Source organism: Lissotriton vulgaris, chromosome 9, assembly GCF_964263255.1.
Source record: "Lissotriton vulgaris chromosome 9, aLisVul1.2, whole genome shotgun sequence".
NCBI lineage: Eukaryota > Metazoa > Chordata > Amphibia > Caudata > Salamandridae > Lissotriton > Lissotriton vulgaris.
In genome coordinates this window covers 284,432,261-284,453,154 of record NC_141697.1, presented here as the reverse complement: position 1 = coordinate 284,453,154, position 20,894 = coordinate 284,432,261, and positions in this window count along the sequence as shown.

Genomic DNA, 20,894 nt, shown 5'->3' with positions numbered 1-20,894 from the left:
AGCCAGGAATTCAGCTTGTTGCAGAATTCAAAAAGTGAAGAGAGGGCTCTAGTGTGTAGAGGCAGGTTGTTCCATGCTTTACATATGCGTAGGATTTGTGCAAGTAGGAGTCCAGACAAGCAGCGGTGTATGAAAGGTTTGTGAAAGCAGATGAGATTGTTGAGGAATGCTGGGTCAGTGTTATGTAGTGCCTTGAAAGTGTGGTTCTCGTTAATGAATGGGGAGCCAGTGGAGCTCCTTTCAGGTGCGGTGTTATGTGAGTGCAGTGTGCAAGGTTTAGAGTGATTCTGGCTGCCGAGTTCTCAATAGTCTGTAGCTTTCTGGTGATGTTTTTTTTGTTGATCCAGGCATAGAGGATGTTTCCATAGTCAAGCTTGCTTGTGACGTGGGGGGGGGGGGGTGCTGCTGATTGGAAGCAGTGGCAGCTCCTCCACCTTAAGTGTTGCCCCACTGCTTCAAATGCAAGCTGAATACAAAAAATAAAATGACAATAACATCCGTTATTATCATTTTGTTTTATGTATTCTGCTTGCAGCTGAAGCCAAGCAGGCGGGGCTGGACTCCTGCCTCACAGGGGGAGGAGTGGTGGCAGCACTTAAAGTGCGCTTGATGGTTTGGCCGGCCGTCTCCAGCCGGCCAAACCATCATGCGCACTCTGCATGTTCTCCACCTAGGATGCATTACAGCCTGGGTGGAGAACATGCACAGCCTGCCAGCCCCTGTCTGAGCGCCGAACCATGGCAATCAGACCAATCTGATTCATCATGAGATTTTGGGAGGCAGTGTGCTTCCTGCAGAGTGCAAACAGGAGGATGAAGGAAAAAGAGGCAGCGGTCGGTGTTATAGATGAGTAGTTAAAAAATATATATATTATTATTTTCCACCCCTTCTCTCCCTCCTCCTCTCCTCCAACCCACTACCCCTGTTCTGTAGCAGCAGCTACTGGTTGTGAGGCATTTGAAAATCTTCCTCAGCATCTTCAAGGTATGGAAGCATGAAGTAGTGACGACAATGACTTGGACAGTCATATCAAGTTTGCTGCCAGTGATGATCCTGAGGTTCTGTTGGTGTCAACCCTCCCTGATGGCCACCAGGTGGAGTGCCACGGTGATGTGCTTTTCCCGAAGATCACGATTATGGTCTTGTTGGTGTTCAGCTTTAGACCGTTGGTTTTCATCCAGTGAGTGATTTCAGCCATTGACCTTGATCCTGGTATTGGGGGTCTTATCCGTGAGGGAGAGAATGAGTTGCATGCCATCAGCATAGGAGAAGAAATTGATGTTGTGTTGGGAGATGAAGCTTGCTAGAGGGATCATGTATGTATTGAAGAGGGTCAGTCCCAGGGAGTATCCTTGCAAAACTCTGCAGATGAAGCCGCGGGCATCAGAGGTGTACGGTGCCAGGCTGACTGACTGGGTCCTCCCGGTCAGGAAAGAGAAGATCCATTGTAATGCATGTCCTTGGAATCCGATTTTGTGTAGGTGTTGGATGAGGACGGGGTAGAGGACTGTGTCAAATGCTACAGAGAGGTCCAGAGTGATGAGGTACACCATTTCTCCTCTGTCCAGAGCCATGCTATTGAGGACTTGGTGGCCATTGAAGTAGTTGGTGAGATGTCTGTGGATAATTTTCTCTAAGACCTTGGCCTGGAATGGTAGCAGAGATAATAGGCTGTAGTAGGTGAGTGTTGAAGGGTCCAAAAGAGTTTCTTCCACAATGATAGGAGAGTTGCGTGTTTTCAAGTATCTGGGAAGGTCGCAGAGGTGGAGGCATTCAGAATGGGTGTGAGCATGGTTCTGATGGGTTGCAGTCCTCTGGAGTAGCCGTGGTGAGTTCAGGGGTCAGGTTGGGCTTCTAAGTGGAAGGACTTCTTGGCAGCTGCAGTTTCTTCAGGGATGATGACAGTCCAAGTGGTTAGCATTGGCTCCTTGGATAAGATCGGGAAGCATATGGTGAGGTCTGTTGGATCCAATTACGGGCTGATGTTGCTGTAAATGTTGGTGGTTTTGTTTCTGAAGAACTGAAAGAGAATTTTGCAGAGGTCCTGCTAGGGAGTGATCGAGTTCGAGGGGGCCGATGCTAAAGTGAAATGTTTTACAATGTTGAAGATTTCTTTGCTTCTGTTGGTGTTGGCGTCTATGTGGTCCGCCACAAGAGCATGTTTGGTGGTCGGGATCATTTGGTGGTAGCGTCTTAGGGTGCATTTGACATGCTCATGCCTGCATTGTCCTGGCTCACCTCATTTGCGCTCCAGTTGTTTGCAGTGGCATTTCATCAATATGACATCCTCCGTGTACCAACTGGCCTTGGTCTGGATCTTGTTGTATTGCTGTGTTTGAAGGGGACTAAGGAGTTGGTGCAGGAGATGATCCAGCTGGTGAAATTCTTGATGGCTTTGGGGAGGTTGTTGCTGTGTTTGGGACAGAATGTTGAAAATAACATATTGTCAGGTCTAGAGTATCTATACCTAACTCCACATATATGTACCTATATGATACATATAATCTTCACGGTATGTAGATGTGGTGTTAGGAATAGTTTGTCTATATTTCCCTGTATGCACTTACCTGTTAATATTTTGTCCTTCGACATTCTGTCCTTGATATTAGTGTGTGCCGAAATATTCTTGGGGTTGATATTCAGTAGGACAAACTACCAACAACATGTGCAACACAGGAAGCAGCAGTGAATGCTTCACTCTCATGAAGAACAGACAGAGTTTGAGATGAGAAGCAAGATGGAAGCTACCTGTATCTGTCTCAGCAACACCTCGAACCTAGGATGAAAAAATAAAGGATTGACACCCTACGATTCAGCTATGACCTCGGGCTTCTTGGGCATCGTGGAAGGGGCTCAGCTGGCTACAGGTGATTGCTCTAGAGTGGCTCTGATCGCCTTTGGCCGTCTGGTCACTGCACTGCTGGGCCATTCAGGCTGCAACTTGTTTTGGGACCACCTGGTGGCTGAAAAATTGGGGCCCAAGGTGGCAGGAACCTCACAGAAGGGGTACAAACCCCCCTACATTAGATTCCATCTTTCAATCTATATTACTACATCGGGAGGAGACGCAACAAGAAGCTTGAAAATCTCAAAATGCAACAAGAAAAGTTCAGGGAGCCGTCAGAAAGTTGACCAAGACATGCAGTGCTGTAGGCAAATGCCTGACGGATTTGGAAACCAGAGCTAGCACTATCAAAACAGATTTGGCGGACACTCATGCCCAGACAGAGGCACAGGATTCACAACTTATTAATATTCAATGGAAGCTGGATGATCAGGAGAATCGCCAGCGGTGCAATAACCTGAGGGTTCTAGGGGTGCCCGAAGGGAAGGAAGGAACAGGTATATGTGCATATATGGTGGAATTGCTACACAATACTTTCCCAAAACTAATGTGCTGGAACTGGTCGCAAGAGGTACAGTAAGTTCACAGGGTCTTAATTGTTTTTGGACAGCCGGTTAAAGAAGACGCAAATCCGTGGGCTATCCTAGTATGTTTTGGGAACTTCCTCCTGAGACAGTTATTTTTTGAGAAAGCTAGACCGGAATTTTTAATGGAGACAAGATCATAAATGGAGCCTTTTACTGTCTGAGACTTCATAGCTTGTAATATTCTTTTTCCCTATCTCCTCCTTCTCTCTCTTCTATCTAATGGCTGGAGGGGTGCTGGGTCCTTCCTTCCCTTTCCTCCCTTTTCCCTTTCTGTTTCCAATAGCCCTGATGCTTGCATGAATGGGGAGAGGAGAGGGAAAGGAAAAAGAAAAAAAAAGATGGGGAGTTAATCATTGTAATGATCAGCTGAACAGAATTGGGTTGAGGGTCAATAGTCCCGCAATTAGTTTTTTTCAATGGGCAAATTTGTGTAAATTATTTCCACGGTTCGAAGGTGCTGCTTTCATCTCTTACACAGACCGATGTGCAGTCTGAACACTGAACTCAGGGATTGGGGGGGGGGGCTGAGGGAGAGGGAAAAGGATGGGGTCCGGGGGTATGGGAGGTTGGGATTGTAGACCAGGGCATGGGGGATTAATGGTAACAGGGGTAGGAGAAGGAGGAGTTGGGGGGGCGGGTGAAACATAAAACTCAGAGAAGTAGCAAAGAGGATTTTATTGAATTTCTATTGAATAAGAATATGAGTGTCAAGATGAATGTAATGACACGCCCTCTAGTACCAAATAGGTAGAATAACTATATGCTCAGTCAATGTAGGTGGGTTAATCGATAAAAATAAGCGGCTATGGGTACCTGAAATTTTAAGATCAGTACCAACTGACATAATATGTCTACAGGAGACGCATTTATCATGGGACAGGAGGGAATTAATATCAATTAAGGGGTATATATTAGGGGTATATATTATTGGCTTGCTCCTCTGAGAGCTTCAATATCAGAGGGGTCGCCATCCTAGCTAGAAACAAAGTGCATTTGGCGAGATGTAGATCAGTGGATAGCTATGGCAGATGTGCACTGATTGAGCTGGTTATCTGTTTAACAGTATGTACTATCTGCAGCTCAAACCAAGAAGATCCCAAAGTGATTGAGGACTTGGAGGTGGAACTAGCATCTTGTCTTTATCCGCTGATTATCTGTGGAGACTTGAATATAAATCAGGCAATAGGGAGGGCTTCAGCGAGTAAATATCAGGGAAGGAATCCAACAGTATATTGGGCTCTATCTTCGCTCATGGTCAGCCCTGGCCTAACCGATGTTTGGGACATTAAACATCCTCTGGACCCAGGCTATACATATTTTTCTTGCCCAGAAAAAAAATATGTCCGTCTAGACTATTTTGTACTCCCAGGGAGAATCCTGGATAAAGCAGGGATCAGGAAACCTCCGAAACTATTCTCAGACCATAGACCCTAGTTCTTGAGGTAACAATCCAAGGGAGCTTTAAGCAACATTATGAATGGACCTTTGATAGAAAGTTGTTGGGGAATTCACTATTCATTGAGCATATGAAAAAATGGACAACTAGTTATTTTGACACTAATAAATATAGTGCCCCACACGGAATTGCATAGGATGCTTTTAAGGCAGGATTGAGGGGAGAGACAGTGGCATATACCAGGAAACAGCAGAAGGCCGAGAATAGGAGATTACTAGGGAAGCTAGCTAAAGTAGAAATGGAGCATGTGGCAAGGATCACCCAAGGTCTAGATGTAGTACAAACCAGCTTAGATTACAATGGTGAACGCAGAGATAAATGGCTACTACACTCAGAAAATCGCGCCTTAATACCAGACTCATAGGAATGAGAGCTATGAGTATGGGGAAGCAGCTGGGAAACTCATAGCTTTACGAATAAGACAAAAAGCAACTAGGAATCAGATTGCCACAATAGAAAAGGAAGGGACGATGTTTACTGATGCTGATGATATAATATGGGTCTTCCAAGAACTTTATCAGGATTTATATAAAGATGATTGCCAGGATTTATCTGAAGTACTCCAGGGGGCAGATTTGTGTGAAAAATTTAATCATGCTGCCAGAAAGGAATTAGAAGCTGATATTTCACTCAAAGAGGTGTTAAATGCTCTACACCAACTCGCCTCAGGGAAAGCTGCAGGCCCAGATAAGATGCCATTGGAGTTATATAAAGTCTTTCAAATAGAGCTAGCCCCTTTGCTATTAGATCTATTTCTAGGAGTGCTGCACAATGGAATTCCTCCGGAGTCCTGGAGAGGCACGGCTATTGTCATTTTCCCTAAGAAGGATAAACCTTCTGATAGCCCTACTTCATATCGACTGATATCTTTGCTAAATACAGATGCTAAAATGTATTAAAAAATGTTGGTGGTTCGTCTAGGGAGGGTCATAGCTCACCTGGTTACACCATGACAGTACGGTTTTATACTAGGAAGAGGCACAACGACCATATAAGGCAGGCTATATCACTATTCGATATCACCAAAGAAACTGGGGGCTAGATGGCTATGATCCTACTCGAGGCGGAAAAAGCATTCGATCAAGTGGCATAGATCTATCTATGGGGGGCATTAGAAGAAATGAGATTTGGTCCTCTAGTGATCACTGCTGTTAGGGCAATGTATGTAGACCGGTACGCCAGACTTCAATCAATGAGCAAAGAATCGAGTAATATAAAGGAGGCAGAGGAACAAGACAGGGATGTCCTTGCTCCCCTATCTTATTTGCCCTCTATATTAATCATTTTATTGAGCAGATTTTGCACAATCAGAAAATAAAACTGTTTATTATTAACGGTTATGAAACAAAAGAATTAGCATATGCAGATGACATTGCCATGATAACAAGTGATCCTGAAAGTGCAATGAAGGAACTGAGGCAATGGCCAGGGAATATGGCTGTGGCTCAGGATATCTACTGAATAAAGGGAAAATCCAGATAGTATGCACAGAGAACATCAGCTATTAGAATGCTCAGCGAGTGGGCACAGCTACATATCTGGGTGTTAAGATTAACCCGAAAGTAAACAGATTTAGCCAGATTAATTTCAATCCTCTGGTTAGCAAAGTCTCCCCCGTTCTAAGGTGCATGAATGCACTACATCTGTCAATAATTAGTAGGATCAACATCCTCAAGATGGTAATACTACCAACGATATTATATTTATTTAGGTCTCTGCCCATAGGGATCGAAGGATCCATATTGAAGGCATTGGACTCCATTTTTATGCATTTCATATGGCAATATGTTAAAGTTAGGCGTTCCCTAAAATTTCTCACTCTCCCTCAGGAATGTGATGGCTTGGCTGCTCCTAGTCTCACGTTTTAATACTAATCGGCTTTATTACAGCGATGAGTGTGTTCTTTGAAAAGAAGGCCAGCGAGTGTCTGGAATGTCCTGGGGCCCCTCCAACCATATATGAGCTTGCAGTTGGGAAGGCGTGGCTCAGGGGTTAGAGGCGGCAGACCCGGAAGCTGAGATCGGTCCTGGACCAGGGTTCAATTCCCCGCCTCGGCGGGTCTTGGGCTAAAAATTCCACGGACTCGATAATTCTCGCTCCGGTGCCTTCTCGACTCACGGGTTCACACTCTGCGACTCTGGGCAATAGCTTGCTTAATCTCCACAACGGCCCCTCGCGGCGGGATGCCTGACTTTCACCTTGTGGATACCCGCTGGGGCTATCACACAGGGGAATATCAGGACGGGTTCCCTAAGCAAGCGCCGGGACACCCACTGCGGGTAGCTGTGCGCTATATAAGCTCAACTACATTTACATTTACAAGGCGGCAGTTGGTATGGTGCTTTACCAATTGGTGCTTAGCTATTTTAAGAAGGTACAGTTTAAGATCATAGTTAATGCCTGAAAAATCTGGGGAAGATCTCAAACTATAGCAGACATACACCACTGTGGCGATCAGCACTCTTTCCTTCCCTCTTCTATGATGTCATCGGAAGGCAAGGGGAGCAACAGGGCCTCATAAAGATTGGTGATATTTTTCCATCAGGACAATTATGCTCTTTTTTACAACTACAGCATGATTATGGTATACAGGATAGTTCACATTTGAAATATTTACAAGTAAAGGAATTCTTTAATAAATGTAGGGCGGGTCAGCCCCTGGAAAAAAACCCTGTTGCAGGTTATCGGCCATACAGACTGCAAGATAAATACCATATATAATATCCTGCTGGGCAGCATACCAGATGATCTAGAGAAGATTGAAACAAACTGGGCCAGGAAACTGGACGAAGCAGATGTCGATCTAGACATGTCATTAGAGCTAGCCTCAAAGACCTTTCTCTCAGCTAACTTGATGGGGCATCATTAAAAGACAATATTCAACTTATACTTCACGCCAGCCAAATTACTTGGGTGGGCAAAAAGGAAAGACAATAAGTGCTCTTGATGTGGAGTTGGCTCGGCTGAGTTGGTTCATATGTTTTATGGCTGCAATAAGCTGTTACCCCTTAAAAACGGCGTAGAGATATTTTTGCAGAAGGTATTCGGGAGAAGAGTTTGTTTCAGTCCTTCCTTGATGGTACTGGGTTCCGGCAATAGCAGTATGTTAGACACGACACAGACTAATTTTGTTTTCATATCAGTCGCTAGACTGCTAATTGCAGTAAGATGGAAGGATTCAGAACCCCCACGTTCCAGTCCTGACTGGCCCGATTGATTTCTATCTACAATCAAGAATGAACCCTATATAATTGTAGGGGCGACAGGCCAGGACGTGAGACCAAAAGATCTGGTCCCCTCTGTCGAACTGGTTAGGTAGTGATTACAATTTGAGAGATTGGTTGGTCTCTAGCACATAGGAGGTCACTAACTATTTACTATCTACTGACTAAAGTATATCATTGGGGGGACAGGAAATAGAGGGTATATCTCTCTAGCCCTATCTAAAGAAGAATTCGTATGTATGCAGACCTTTTTATTCTTCTTATACCCAACTGTTATATAGTAAATATTTATATGCAATGTATTGATGCAGAGATGTATTTATGTGTATTTATATGTACGATATGAAGTCCTTTATGTATGTTGGAATCATTATCATATTGTATTTATCTGTATGCTCCTCTCTAGGAAATACATCAATAAAAAAACAGATAGAGCACTGGTAACAACAATAATGCACAAAATATATATTCCGCAGATAGCAGTAGTGCATACTTTGCTCACATGAAAAGCAGCAGTACTTTCAAGTTAACACACAAACACACACACACACACACACTTCTCTCTCACGCATGGAGTATTTTACACCATAGGAAACAGCATTGCAAGATTTACTCAAACAGAAAGCAGACACAGTCAGGGCAAGATGGCCGACGAAGAAGGAGCTCTCTCTATGAGCTCCTGAGGGAAGGGATACCCATCGGCCTAAATCCCTGTTAACCCAGCCCATCGGCCCCATCGAATGAAAGAAGTAAAGAAATAAGATACTATGCAAATATGTATAGGATAAAGGAATCATTTTAACGTTCTGGTACCTTCTCAACACGAAGAACTCTAGATGCGACGTCCCTCGGCACCGGCCTTGCTCTGACGATCCGTGACTAAAGTGCTGAACTGGCTACATCGACCGAGTCCACCGAGATTGAGGCTGCGCTCGACGGCACTTTCCTCACCGGGTGCCATCTGACTTCATCTTACGATTAGAGATGCAACATCTCTTATCGCCGGCCTCCCTCTGAGAATCCCGGACCACAATACGGAACGGGCTGCAACTGCGGAGTCCCCGGGGGCTGCAGGCGGAGACTGCTTCTCGTCTCTTCGGCTAAGAAGTGAAGCTGACACCGATGGCACTTTCCTCGCCGGGTGCCATCTGCCCTCAGACCTAACATTGAGATGGGCCACATTTGTCAGCTTATGTGCGCCCTTGTGGGGCCCCCCTGCCCTCTGGGATCTCACCCGGAGCTGTGATGCCCTACGGCCTCCTGCCGCCTTGCACCGGTCCTGAGGCCCCTCACGGTGGGCGTCTGCACTCTGGGCATTCTCCCACGGTGGAGTCGTTGCGGCCCCGCATCTGTGACCTCTGCCTTTGCATCGGACCCAAGGCCCCCCTGCAGTGTTCAGTGGAGAAGAGAGCCTTCACCCGCGCTGGAGACCTCCCGGCACCCGATGACACCATCCGTCTCAGTTTCCTCCGTCCTCGGCCAGCAGCCCCCACCAACAGCGGCCCCATGTCTGGCCCAGCAAACCTAGTGCCGATCACTCACAGCAATTCTTCTGATTCAGGCTCCCCTGCAACCTGCGCAGAGCCTACCGCGCCTCCCATTTCAGCGCCTGGACCCCCGAAAGTGAGGAGCTGCCCAGGGTTGTACCGGAGTATTACCGGCTCTACTGAGACCTCTGCAGGGTCCCCCGCACCCTCCAACTTGGCACCTGGCCCCCGAAAGGAGGAGTTCTCACTTGGCTAATTGTAAGTAGACGCGCACTGTAGATTTTATTTAAATGACTTGGAATCCCTCATTGGGAATGTTTTGCAAAGGAAAACCACCCTCTTCAAAATCCATTAACTGCTGAGGCAAGCCATTTTAATACAAACCATTGCCCGTCCTGACTTCCCAGCTTTTAAAAATGGCCGAATTCCTTATATCCCATCAAGAATAAGAAAAAAAGGCTACACAGTTACCTAATGATTAAATATGGTGGATTTTGGCAGCCACCTTGTAACAGCTACCACCATAATCAACAGCCATCCTGTTAAAGCCCCAAATGAAAACAGCAGCCATCTTGTAATGGCACCCTACTAAATTGGCAGCCATCATGCAATGGCTAAGTCTCGGCACCAAAATCAGCACCCATTTTCTTTTTTAGCTTACAACTAGTGCGGCAGCCATTTTGTAACGGCTAATTCGGACTCAATCAGAAACAAAAGCAACACTCATTCTATAACTTAACTCTCTTTTACTGGTGTGCCGGAGAGTGGCATTCTTGACCGTCGTTGCCCACTCTTAAGACCTTCCTCAACAATTAGGGTCTTTGTTGACTTCACCATCTCCTGCTCATTTGAAATGCCGAAACATGTCCGAGTTGTCACCCTGCCTTGGTGATTGATGAGCAACACTCCGGAGAGACCTCTGTCAGTTGTCTATGAGGAGCGCTTCTTTCTGAGTCCATTTTTCATCCCCTCTGACTGACTGTATCTGAACTTACAATGTTGCATTTCCCCTGCTTGAGTTCTAGATGGCCGACTCAGTGAAACCCTCAGTGATGTTTTCGTTCCTCCCCTGGTCTTTAATCATTGATCTCCCCAGGACCTCAACCATTCTTCGCTGTCCCTATCCCCGCCCACCCACCTGGTCCTGTTCTCTGCTTACTTCCCTAGACAGCTAATACCTACTTACTTTTCAGTGGCGTAACAAAACTTGAGGGGCCCCCCCTGCAAACTACATGGAGGGGGGCCCCCCTCCCATCCTCCGTGCCAGTCTAGAGCTCTCATGCCAGCGACCCGCCATACTGCAGGGAATGCAGGGCGATTGTTATGCCACTGTCACCAATACAGCCGTTATAAGTAACACTGGATGGTGGAGGTAAAGGTTGGGCTTAGTCTGCCAGCAGGCTATCATAGGTGTGGTCCATTCATTACAGGGCCCCTGCCATCAGTACGCCAGGGAAGTTTGCCCAATTTTAGGTGGGGTTCCTGATCCACTGCTCCTTCCCGTTTCCGTTTTAAAACATTAGACAAAGCGACAATGCAGTATTTCAAAAGCAGATGTAACTACAAAGAGCACATTTTATAATACATTTTTATTAGTAGACAATAGAAATCTTAAGAGGCATTGTGGTTCCGTGGTCCGAATTGGGTTCGATAGTTCCAAAACCCGATTTATGAAGATCGTCGGAAATGGACGATTTTGGTGTCAGCAGACCGCAAATGGCGAGTGTAACGTGTCTGAGTGTTTTCGTATGAATCGATATAGGAGAACACTCTACATTTAAGGATTTAGTTTGAACCCTCGGGTTCCATCTTGTATGTGGCAGCCATCTTGTATGGTTGCCCTAACATAGGCCCTATGATTGTGGCCAAACGAGTCCTTGACACGTACGCCTTAGCTGACTTCTGGTTGACCTGGCCGAACTCACTCCTCGCCTGGGGCGAATCCCGCTGAGCCAGTTCCTTGTTCAGCAGCTGGCATGATAAAGATCAAAGAGCAGGACGTGCCTTGATTTTATGGCACACCGTTCCCACTCCTCTATCTCCTTTCCATCTGTTTCTGCTTTTCCTTTACGACATGTTCATCGATCTGAGTTGAAGGTTTTATGGTGGGTTTGTCCGGCCTGATCGAACAGGAAACTTAGCATATGTGTGATCGTTTTGGTGGGCTGGACAACGGAAAGTGGGATTAACTTTGACTGTCGTGATTCGCTACTTTTTGAAATGCTACTTATCCATTGGTCAGTTTTGTATGCACCAAATGTAAATTGTGATGTTGCCAGAAGCGTAATTTTCGGCATAAAAGACCGAGTTTCGTTCATTGATGTGGTGCAGTCTCTGTCGAACTACCCGTGTGTACTTCGTAGACCTCTGTCCCTGGTTGCAACCAATAAACATTGGTCTTTGACGTCATTGAGAAGTATCCTGTGTCTCTGTTTGCCAAGACAGGGGAATCCGGGGTCTTTGGGTGTTGCCCTGACACCGCTGGGTTATTGTAATAGTATCGGTTCTGAGAAAACCCAGTACTCCAATTGGCGCCCAACGTGGGGCGACTTCAGCGGTACCGGTCTAAGCCAGAGGTTCGTGAGGAGCTTCGTGAGAAAATTCCAGAGGTTGGCCAGCCACTTCAGCGACCCCTGTATGTCGACGTGGTTCCGAAGGTCTTTGCTGCAAGGTTTCCCGCGTCCCGACGGCTACGAAGGACTGCTGCCCTGACTGTCGCCCTGTTTTGGAGCCTTAGACGTTTGTAGAGCGAGACGATTGACGGGTCTTCTGGTGACGCCATCGACAATTCAGTTAAGTATAAAGGGAGCGTCTCCTAGTTCTTAGTTTGTTTTGTATCCTTTAGTGGATAGCTTTGATTTGGTACCTGCAGGCCCCAAAGCCAAGGGATTCGTGTATTCACGAGCTTATCGATTTTAGATTACCCTTGTTGTTTGAAGCTAGACTAGTGAGCAAGATGCCTGGTTTTAGCAGCCTTAGGAATTTGTTTAGTTGTGGTACGTTGAGGGATTCCCGGTTAGAGGATTCGTGTCCGGTTCCTCCGATCGGAACTCCCACATACGAGTTGTATGTGAAACATGGAGTAGGTCCTATTAGCTACAATGAGATTTGGGTAAAATATACGAAGGATGACGGTGTCCTACAGTGGCCCCGTTATGGTAGTTTTGAGTCAGAAGTCCTAGATAACCTTGAAGTGAGGTTGTTTAAGAAGAAAGCCCGCCCGGCAATGTTTGACTCTTTCCGCATCTGGCGCAAGGAAGCCAAACAGAAAGAAATTAAGTTAGCGAAGAAGAATAGGAAAGGTATGTCAATGGTGCAAGCTGCCGTGGCATACAGAAATGATGAAGAAGAGAAAAACAGCGAGCAGATGCTTAGAGTGAGGAAGTTAGCGGTAGACAGATGCTACCCAGTCTTGCCGGCTAAAGAGCAGAAAGACGATAAGGAGCTTGTGAAAGAATCCTTTGATGTTGCATTTGTTAAATTCACCACCACCTTATGCGCAGGATGCTACGGCACCACCACAACCGATTGTGGCCGCGCAAGTACCTATTGCTTTGCCTCCTGTTATTCCTCCACAGCCAGCTTCTTCGTTGGTTGTTGTTCCTTATGCGCAGCCTTCTCAAGGGTTGCCAACTTTGCCTTTTCCTGCTACTACTGCCTCTATGCCTGTTCCGACTATGAATCCTACTACCACTACTGTTTCGTCTCCTCTTGTCTTTTCGACTGTTCCTTCTCCTAGACAGCGGATGACCGCTGCCTTTTCTAATTTTCTGACTCCTATTTTGGGGCAAATGGGTATGTCTCCTGTGAGTGAGCGTAGACAGTCGCGTAGCCAATTGCCTGATACAGATGAGCGAGTGGTTTTGGACCATATGGCACGTAGATGGGTGACGTATAGGTCCCAGTATGACCTAGAAGGTATTATGGATGTCTTCCGACAATGGGAAGCAACAAAGCAGCGTTATGTTTTCGAGCTTATGTGTGCGTTCCTCCATGAACAATGGATGGACGGGTTGGGTAGAGTTCCTGTAGAATTGTCTCGATTGCGTTCGGAGTTTGCTAAAGGGACGATTGTGAGTCTACAGGACATCGAGAAAGCGGTATTGACGTTACTGTCGCTGCGAAGCGATGTCCCTACTGAATGGCTGTTTGAGCCAGATTCATCAGTTGGGAGACATGCGCGTCAATATCCGATGCGAGAGGTTCCTCCGATATGGGGACCTGCTGATGCTACTGTTGTTCCACCTGTTATTGCGCACTTTCAGCGAGTGTGGGTTCATATTCCATGGAAGCGTGCAGAAGTTCTAGCGCTTAAGCAGACTTTACCAGATCTGCAAAAGAATCCTGCTGGATATTATAAAGAACTTACGCAAACTGTGAGTTTGTGCGTCATGAATTTGGCGGATATAGATATGTTGTTTGGGAATGTTGTCCCACAGTCCATCTGGAATGTTATTCGATATACAGATCATGACAATGAATTAGGCGGTTCGTGGGTGAATCTTGTTGCAGCAAATGATAGACAAGTTGGAGGTGCTAAGCCTGAAGATGTTATTGCCGAACTTCCTGGTAGAATTATCACTTTCATGAAGACTTTAATGCCTGAAGTCCGTGTTAATTGGGACAAATTGTCAGCCTGTAAGCAGAAGAAAGACGAGTCTGTTTCAGACTTTTTCTCGCGTTTCGAGGAAACTTTTGTTGATCATAGTGGTCAAGATATGGCTACGGAAGGTGGCCAGAGATTGTTCGTTGATAAATTTGTGCACAATCTTCTTCCTGAGTTGTGTACTAAGTTGAAGGATTCCGAGAATGCTTGGCCTGTTTCTACGTCGGCGCAAATTCTTGCTACGGCTCAATACTACGAGAATAGGCGTAAGGATGAGTTAGAGAGAGCGGATAAGAAGACTAAGGAATTGAAGACTAAGGTTCATCTACAACAAGCTTATCCACCTCGTGTTAATAATCAGCGTGATTATCAGCAATCACCACAGTATTCGAGGAACTCGCAAAGAAACGAGACTCCTCAACAACAGCGTATTCAGTATGGTCCTAATCAGTGTGCGTATTGTAGAGAAGAGGGCCATTACAAGAACAGTTGTCCGGTTTTGTTGCAACGTGCTAATAGTGCTCCTGGAGCTAGAGGTAGAGGTGCTCAACAAGCGCCTAGAGGTAGAGGTCGCGGACAAAACGTGCGCCCTTTGCCTCCGCAGAATTCAATGAACAGTTTTGATCAACAGCAGCATTTGTCTGGTAGGTCTACACAGTACTACGTAGATGATTACTATGCTGAAGGCGACGAAGAGCAAGGTAATGACTGTTAGGACAGCCATGAACAAAAAGAGGGAGTTGTTTCAGTTCCGGTAGATCAGAGTGGACCTTACGTGGAAGTGAGTGCATCAGGTGTGTCAGAGCCTTTTCTGCTAGACACTGGTGCTACGAAGAGTTCTATTATGCATTCTAAACTCCCTGGCGCACCTTTGTCTGGCTTTAATAATGTTTCTATAGGTTTTTCTGGCGCCCCCGTTATGAATCCGATTACCGTTCCATTGCCTCTTTCTGTTGGTCCTCGTAGGTTTGAAGCACCCCTTCTTTTGACTACAGGTTGTAATGAGAACTTGCTAGGTCTTGACTTGTTGAAAAGATTGCATGCGACCTTGTACTGTTCTCCGTCAGGAGTACATCTTACTTTGGGTGAGAATGTGATTTCCCCGATATATGTTTTGAAAGATTGTCTACCACCTGAATTGTCTTCGCTACCAGATTCATTATGGGCTACGGGTCCAAATGATGTGGGCCTGTTAGACATTCCTCCATATGTTGTGACGTTGAAAGTGAATGCTCAGTTACCGCGCATTCCGCAATATCGTATTTCAAGCGATGGTGAACGAGCGCTCTTAGCGATCATTTACGATCTGATTGACAAGGGTGTTATTGAAGAGACTCGAGGTAATGTGTGTAATAGTCCGGTTTTGCCTGTTTTGAAGAGAACTGATTCTTCACAGCCTCCTGTATACAGGTTTGTTATCGACCTTCGTGAAGTGAACAAGATTGTTGTTCCGCAATTCCCTGTTGTACCCGACATCACTGCATTATTGACATTGATTCCAGCTTCTGCTACCTGGTTTTCGGTGATCGACTTGAAGAATGCTTTCTTCAGCATCCCGATTGCCATAGAGAGTAGAGATATCTTTGGATTCTCTTTAGGAGGACGAAGTTTCCGCTTTAAGCGCGCTCCTCAAGGCTATTGCGAGAGTCCATCTATCTATAGTCAAGCTTTGAAGACGCAACTTGACTTGTTAATTTTACCTGATGGTGCGGCCCTTATCCAGTATGTTGACGATCTGTTGGTCACTGCCGATACAGAAGACATATGTAAAGATGCCACTGTGTCCTTGTTGTCTCATTTGTCTGAATGCCATCATAAAGTTTCTCTCTCGAAATTGCAATTCTGTCGCCAAGAAGTTACCTACTTAGGTCACCTCTTATCGAAGGAGGGAAGGAAACTGACCCCAGAAAAAATCCAAACTATTGCGAGAATGAGTGTCCCTACGACACAGAGAGAAGTACGTGCGTTTTTGGGTATTACATCGTACTGTAGACAGTGGATCCCACATTTTTCCCTTTTAGCGAAACCTTTGATGGCTCTTACGGTTAAGGATACTCCAAATCCGATTCCTTGGACTGAGGAATGCCAAAAGAGTTTTTCTGAACTACGTAATGCGTTGTGTTCGGCTCCTGTGTTGGGTACTCCCGACTACAGCAAGCCTTTCACATTGTATGTCCATGAGAGAGAGGGATGTGCATTATCGGTTTTGACCCAACAATTTGTCGAGAAGCAACGCCCATGTGCTTACTTTTCGTCAACATTAGATCCTGTGTCTAGAGCGTTGCCGAGTTGTCTGAGAGCAACTGCAGCAGCAGCTGTTTCGATCCGACAATCTGCTGGTTTAGTTATGGACAATACGTTAGTGGTTATGATTCCACATGCAGTGGATACCTTGTTGAATCGGACGAAGACACTGCACTTGACTAGTGCTCGGTTGTCAGGGTATGAGCTTACGTTGTTAGCGAGCCATGTGCACATCAAGAGGTGCAATACCCTAAATCCGGCTACATTGTTGCCGATTTCGCTTGAGACAGACGATGATAGCGAAGAGCAACACAATTGTTTCTTGAGAACAGAAGAAGAGACGAAAGGGAGGATAGATCTGAGAGATACTCCTCTTCCTGATTGTAATGATGCTTTGTGGGTTGACAGCTCGTGTTTTAAATTACCAAATGGCGATACCACTGCAGCATATGCTGTGACGACTTTACATACAGTTGTCGAAGCTGCACGTATCCCCCACAACTCCGCGCAAGCGGCGGAATTAATTGCACTTACGAGAGCATGTGTGTTGGCGAAAGGGAAACGAGTGAACGTGTATACTGATAGTCAGTATGCATTTGGAGTGGCTCATAGCTTTGGACGATTGTGGCGTGAATGTGGATTTTTGACATCGCATGGGACAAAGATCCAGCATGGGCAGCTGGTGAATGAGCTTCTTGAATCTCTTACGTTACCTTTGCAAATAGCGATCGTAAAATGCAGTGCCCATAAGAAGATCACGGATGATGTTGGTCGTGGTAATGCGTTTGCGGATGAGGTTGCGAAAGAAACTGCTAGGAATGTGACGAGTCGAATGTATGTTGTGGGTCCAGCGTGATGGGTTCCAGAGAAGAGCATGTGCGAAGACACTATTGAGAGCGTGAAGATTATCCAGAGTGAGGCAACAGAGAAAGAGTTGGATGAATGGAGAGAGAGTAAGGGTAGGTTAGATCCAAGTGGTTGTTGGACTGATTTGTCCGAACATCAAAGATGGTTGTTGCCAAATGCGTATGTGCTTCTAGTTGTTGCAATGGCGCATAGATTGGCACACATTAGTGTGAAAAGGGATTTGCAAGTCGTTGGCTCCGGTTTGGCAGAATGTGGGAATACCCAGATGTGCAGAGAATTTGGTCAAGAATTGTATGGTGTGTTTGATGCATAATCCTGGCAAGGGAACTCCAACACCAGCTGGTCATTTTGCTCCTCCTACGTATCCGTTCGAGGCTTTGCAGCTAGATTTTATCCATATGGAAAGATGCAACAACTTAAAGTATGTGTTAGTGGTTATTTGCTCTTTTTCTAGATGGGTAGAAGCTTACCCCCTTAAGGACAACACTGCTTTGTCCACTGCTAAAGCTTTGATAAAATAATTCTTCCCTAGGTTTGGATTGCCGAGAATCATTTGGAGTGATAACGGAAGTGAGTTTGTGGGTCATGTGATGAAGAGAGTGTGTGACGGTCTCGGAATTAGGCAGAAATTCCATGCTGCAAATCATCCCCAATCAGCTGGTTTAGTCGAGTGCTATAATGGCACTCTGAAACTTAAGTTGGCCAAAATTCAAGAGAGCACTGGTTTACAATGGCCAGATGCTTTGCCATTAGCACTTTTGTCCACCCGAATGACTGTGCATTCGCGAATGGGTTTGAGTCCGTATGAGGTCGTGTTTGGTCGCCCGGCGAATATTTGGGGCGTACCAAGACCGACGAGGTTTAGCGACCTCGAATACCCTGTTTTGCTTGATTACTTGCGTGAATTGACAACTAAAATGAGTGTTTTACGCCAACAGGCATACGGCTCTCTCCCACAAGCTACAGAAGATCCAGGCCACGCGATCGAACCTGGCTCGTGGGTCTTCGTCAGGAATTTTCAGAGAACGAAGAACGAGCAGCCCCGTTGGACTGGGCCCTACCAAGTCCTTCTGTCAACGAAATCTGCGGTGCGAGTACGTGGGAAGCGTCACTGGATCCACGGCTCCCATACGAAGAAAGCACCCTTACCTTTACCGTATGACAAGTGGGTTGAAGATGGTCTTGCAGATTCTGAAACTGAAACAGTTCCGAAATTTGTTACGTTCAGGGATGCTCGTTTGATTGGGACTAATTCAGAACTGGAGAGTGATCATCTCTTGCAAGCATCAATACCTCCTGCAGATCGATTGGACACTACCGAGCCTCATCTTTTGTTTGCTGATCAAGAGTTGCCTGGAAGGAATAGATACAATTTGAGATCGAGAACTAAGGACAAATAAAATTAATTAAGTTGATTTTTTTTACTGTTTGCAGGTTAACTCTCCACCAAGGATCTAGGTATTTTTGTTTTTCTGAACTGCCATCCGGTTCTTGCTGCTAGGGTCGCGGTTGCTACCAGTCTTGGGAGTGTAAGCCTGAGACACTAGGTCTTGGGTTCTGTTGGTCCGAGGCAGTCTTCCTGGGTGCAGCAGAGGCACTCTCAAGCAGAATCAACCAACCACCGCGGGCAGCAACTTTAGTTTAGGATGGATTTCTTTGAGTTGGAGAGACCTGTGCAGACACTGACTTTTAGAAAACGCATTTGCAAAATAATGTCGAAGAAATACTTTTTGATTAAGGGTGGGCGGCCAGCTACGCTCCGTGCACGCAGTGTGCGTAGTGCCGCCTACTCCGCATTTTGCGGAGCGGGCGTAGCCAGGCGGCACTACGCACGCTCCGCAGACGGAGCGTAGCTGGCCGCCACCCGCCTCCCTCCCGCCCTCCCTAAATACTTTCAATTAAAGGAGTCAAATAATTAAAACGCACTTACCTTGCCCGCCGCTGCCCGCCGTGTCCCCGGGGCTCGCTATCTTCCGTCTTCCGTCTTCTTTACTAATGCGCATGCGCGGGCGGCCGCGCATGCGCATTTTCTCGTGAGAAATGCGCATGCGCGGCCGCCCGCGCATGCGCATTAGTAAAGAAGACGGAAGACGGAAGGAAGATAGCGAGCCCCGGGGACGCGGCGGGCAGCGGCGGGCAAGGTAAGTGCGTTTTAATTATTTGACTCCTTTAATTGAAAGTATTTAGGGAGGGCGGGTGGTGGGGCTGGCGGCCAGTGGTGTTTGCGTAGTGGGGCTACACGGAGTGCGGAGGTGGGCGTAGTTTCTCGCCCACTTCGCGTAGCTCCGCGAAGCCCCACTCCGCCAACTCCGCCCAGGGTTATTTTTGATACCATCCATACTTTTATTACTGAGTTTCGTAATTTTCATAGTTGGTTATGTAGCATTTGTTTTTAAAATGACGTCTAATTCCACTGTGCAATCTACACCTTCACCTACTGTTTCCTCTCATTCTTTCCACCCTTTGCCTGAATATGAGGTAGTCAGACATAAGGAATTCACTAATAATTCCTTCATACAGCTTTTGCACCTGCATCAGTTAGTGATCAATACAACGAACTGCTGGATTTGTGGTTTGATGCCTTATACAACCGATAAAGGAATTCCTTATTTGGTCTTGCCCTTTAGTTTGAATGGTTCGATCCGAGCTTATAGAACCATGTTCATATATGCCCACAGTGTTGACCCCTTATGTTCACCGAAGGATAATCCGAAGAATAGTCCTATAGCTAGAGGCATAGTCGACATGATTAAAGGGACTAATGCAGTAGAGACTATTCCAAAAGATGAGAGGCAACCATATAGTGGTTGGAACGTAACTGGATATGGAGTAAGTCTGAGTATTAACCAGCGAGCGAAAAGTCCCCTACCGATCTGGATAGTGCCCCATAAAGGCTACTATTGTCTGCAAGGCAACGGTAAGAATCCGAAAGCTCAGTTAGGGAAGAGCGTTTGCGCTGAGACTTATGTGTTTCCGTCTCAGTCTTCCCCAGCGTTCTTAGCTGCTAAGGGTACTTACTTTGTTTGCTATGACAAAGCGTATACATGGTTGCCCGCCGACTTTTCGGGCACATGTTTTGTTTCCTTTCTGTTACCCCCCACTTTTACAGCTGCGGCAGATTATCACAAGACGAGAATTGCTAGAGGTGTCTTTAGCCAAGAAGACACTGCAGGACAAGAATTGGGTGATTTCTTTAAGGGTTTTCTGCCGTTCTGGGGACCCATGGCTAACAGTAGGAATATTCGTCAGCTTACGAGAGTGGTTGAGTCCACCATAGGTGAGACTGCCGGTGCCCTTGGTAACTTGACTGCTGAGCTCCAGTCGGATAGACTTATGACACTTCAGAATAGAGTTGCCCTAGACGTTATTCTGGCAGATCGAGGGGGAGTTTGTAGACTGATTCAATCGAGCTGCTGCGTTTTTATTCCTGACAATGCTCCGTCAGTCCTCCAGGCCATTTCCAAATTGCACAAAATCTCCGATTCTGTCCATCTGGACAAAGGGGATTGGTCTTTGATGGGATGGTTATGGGGATTGATATCCACTTGGGGTTGGAAGATTCTGATGGTCATTGGTGT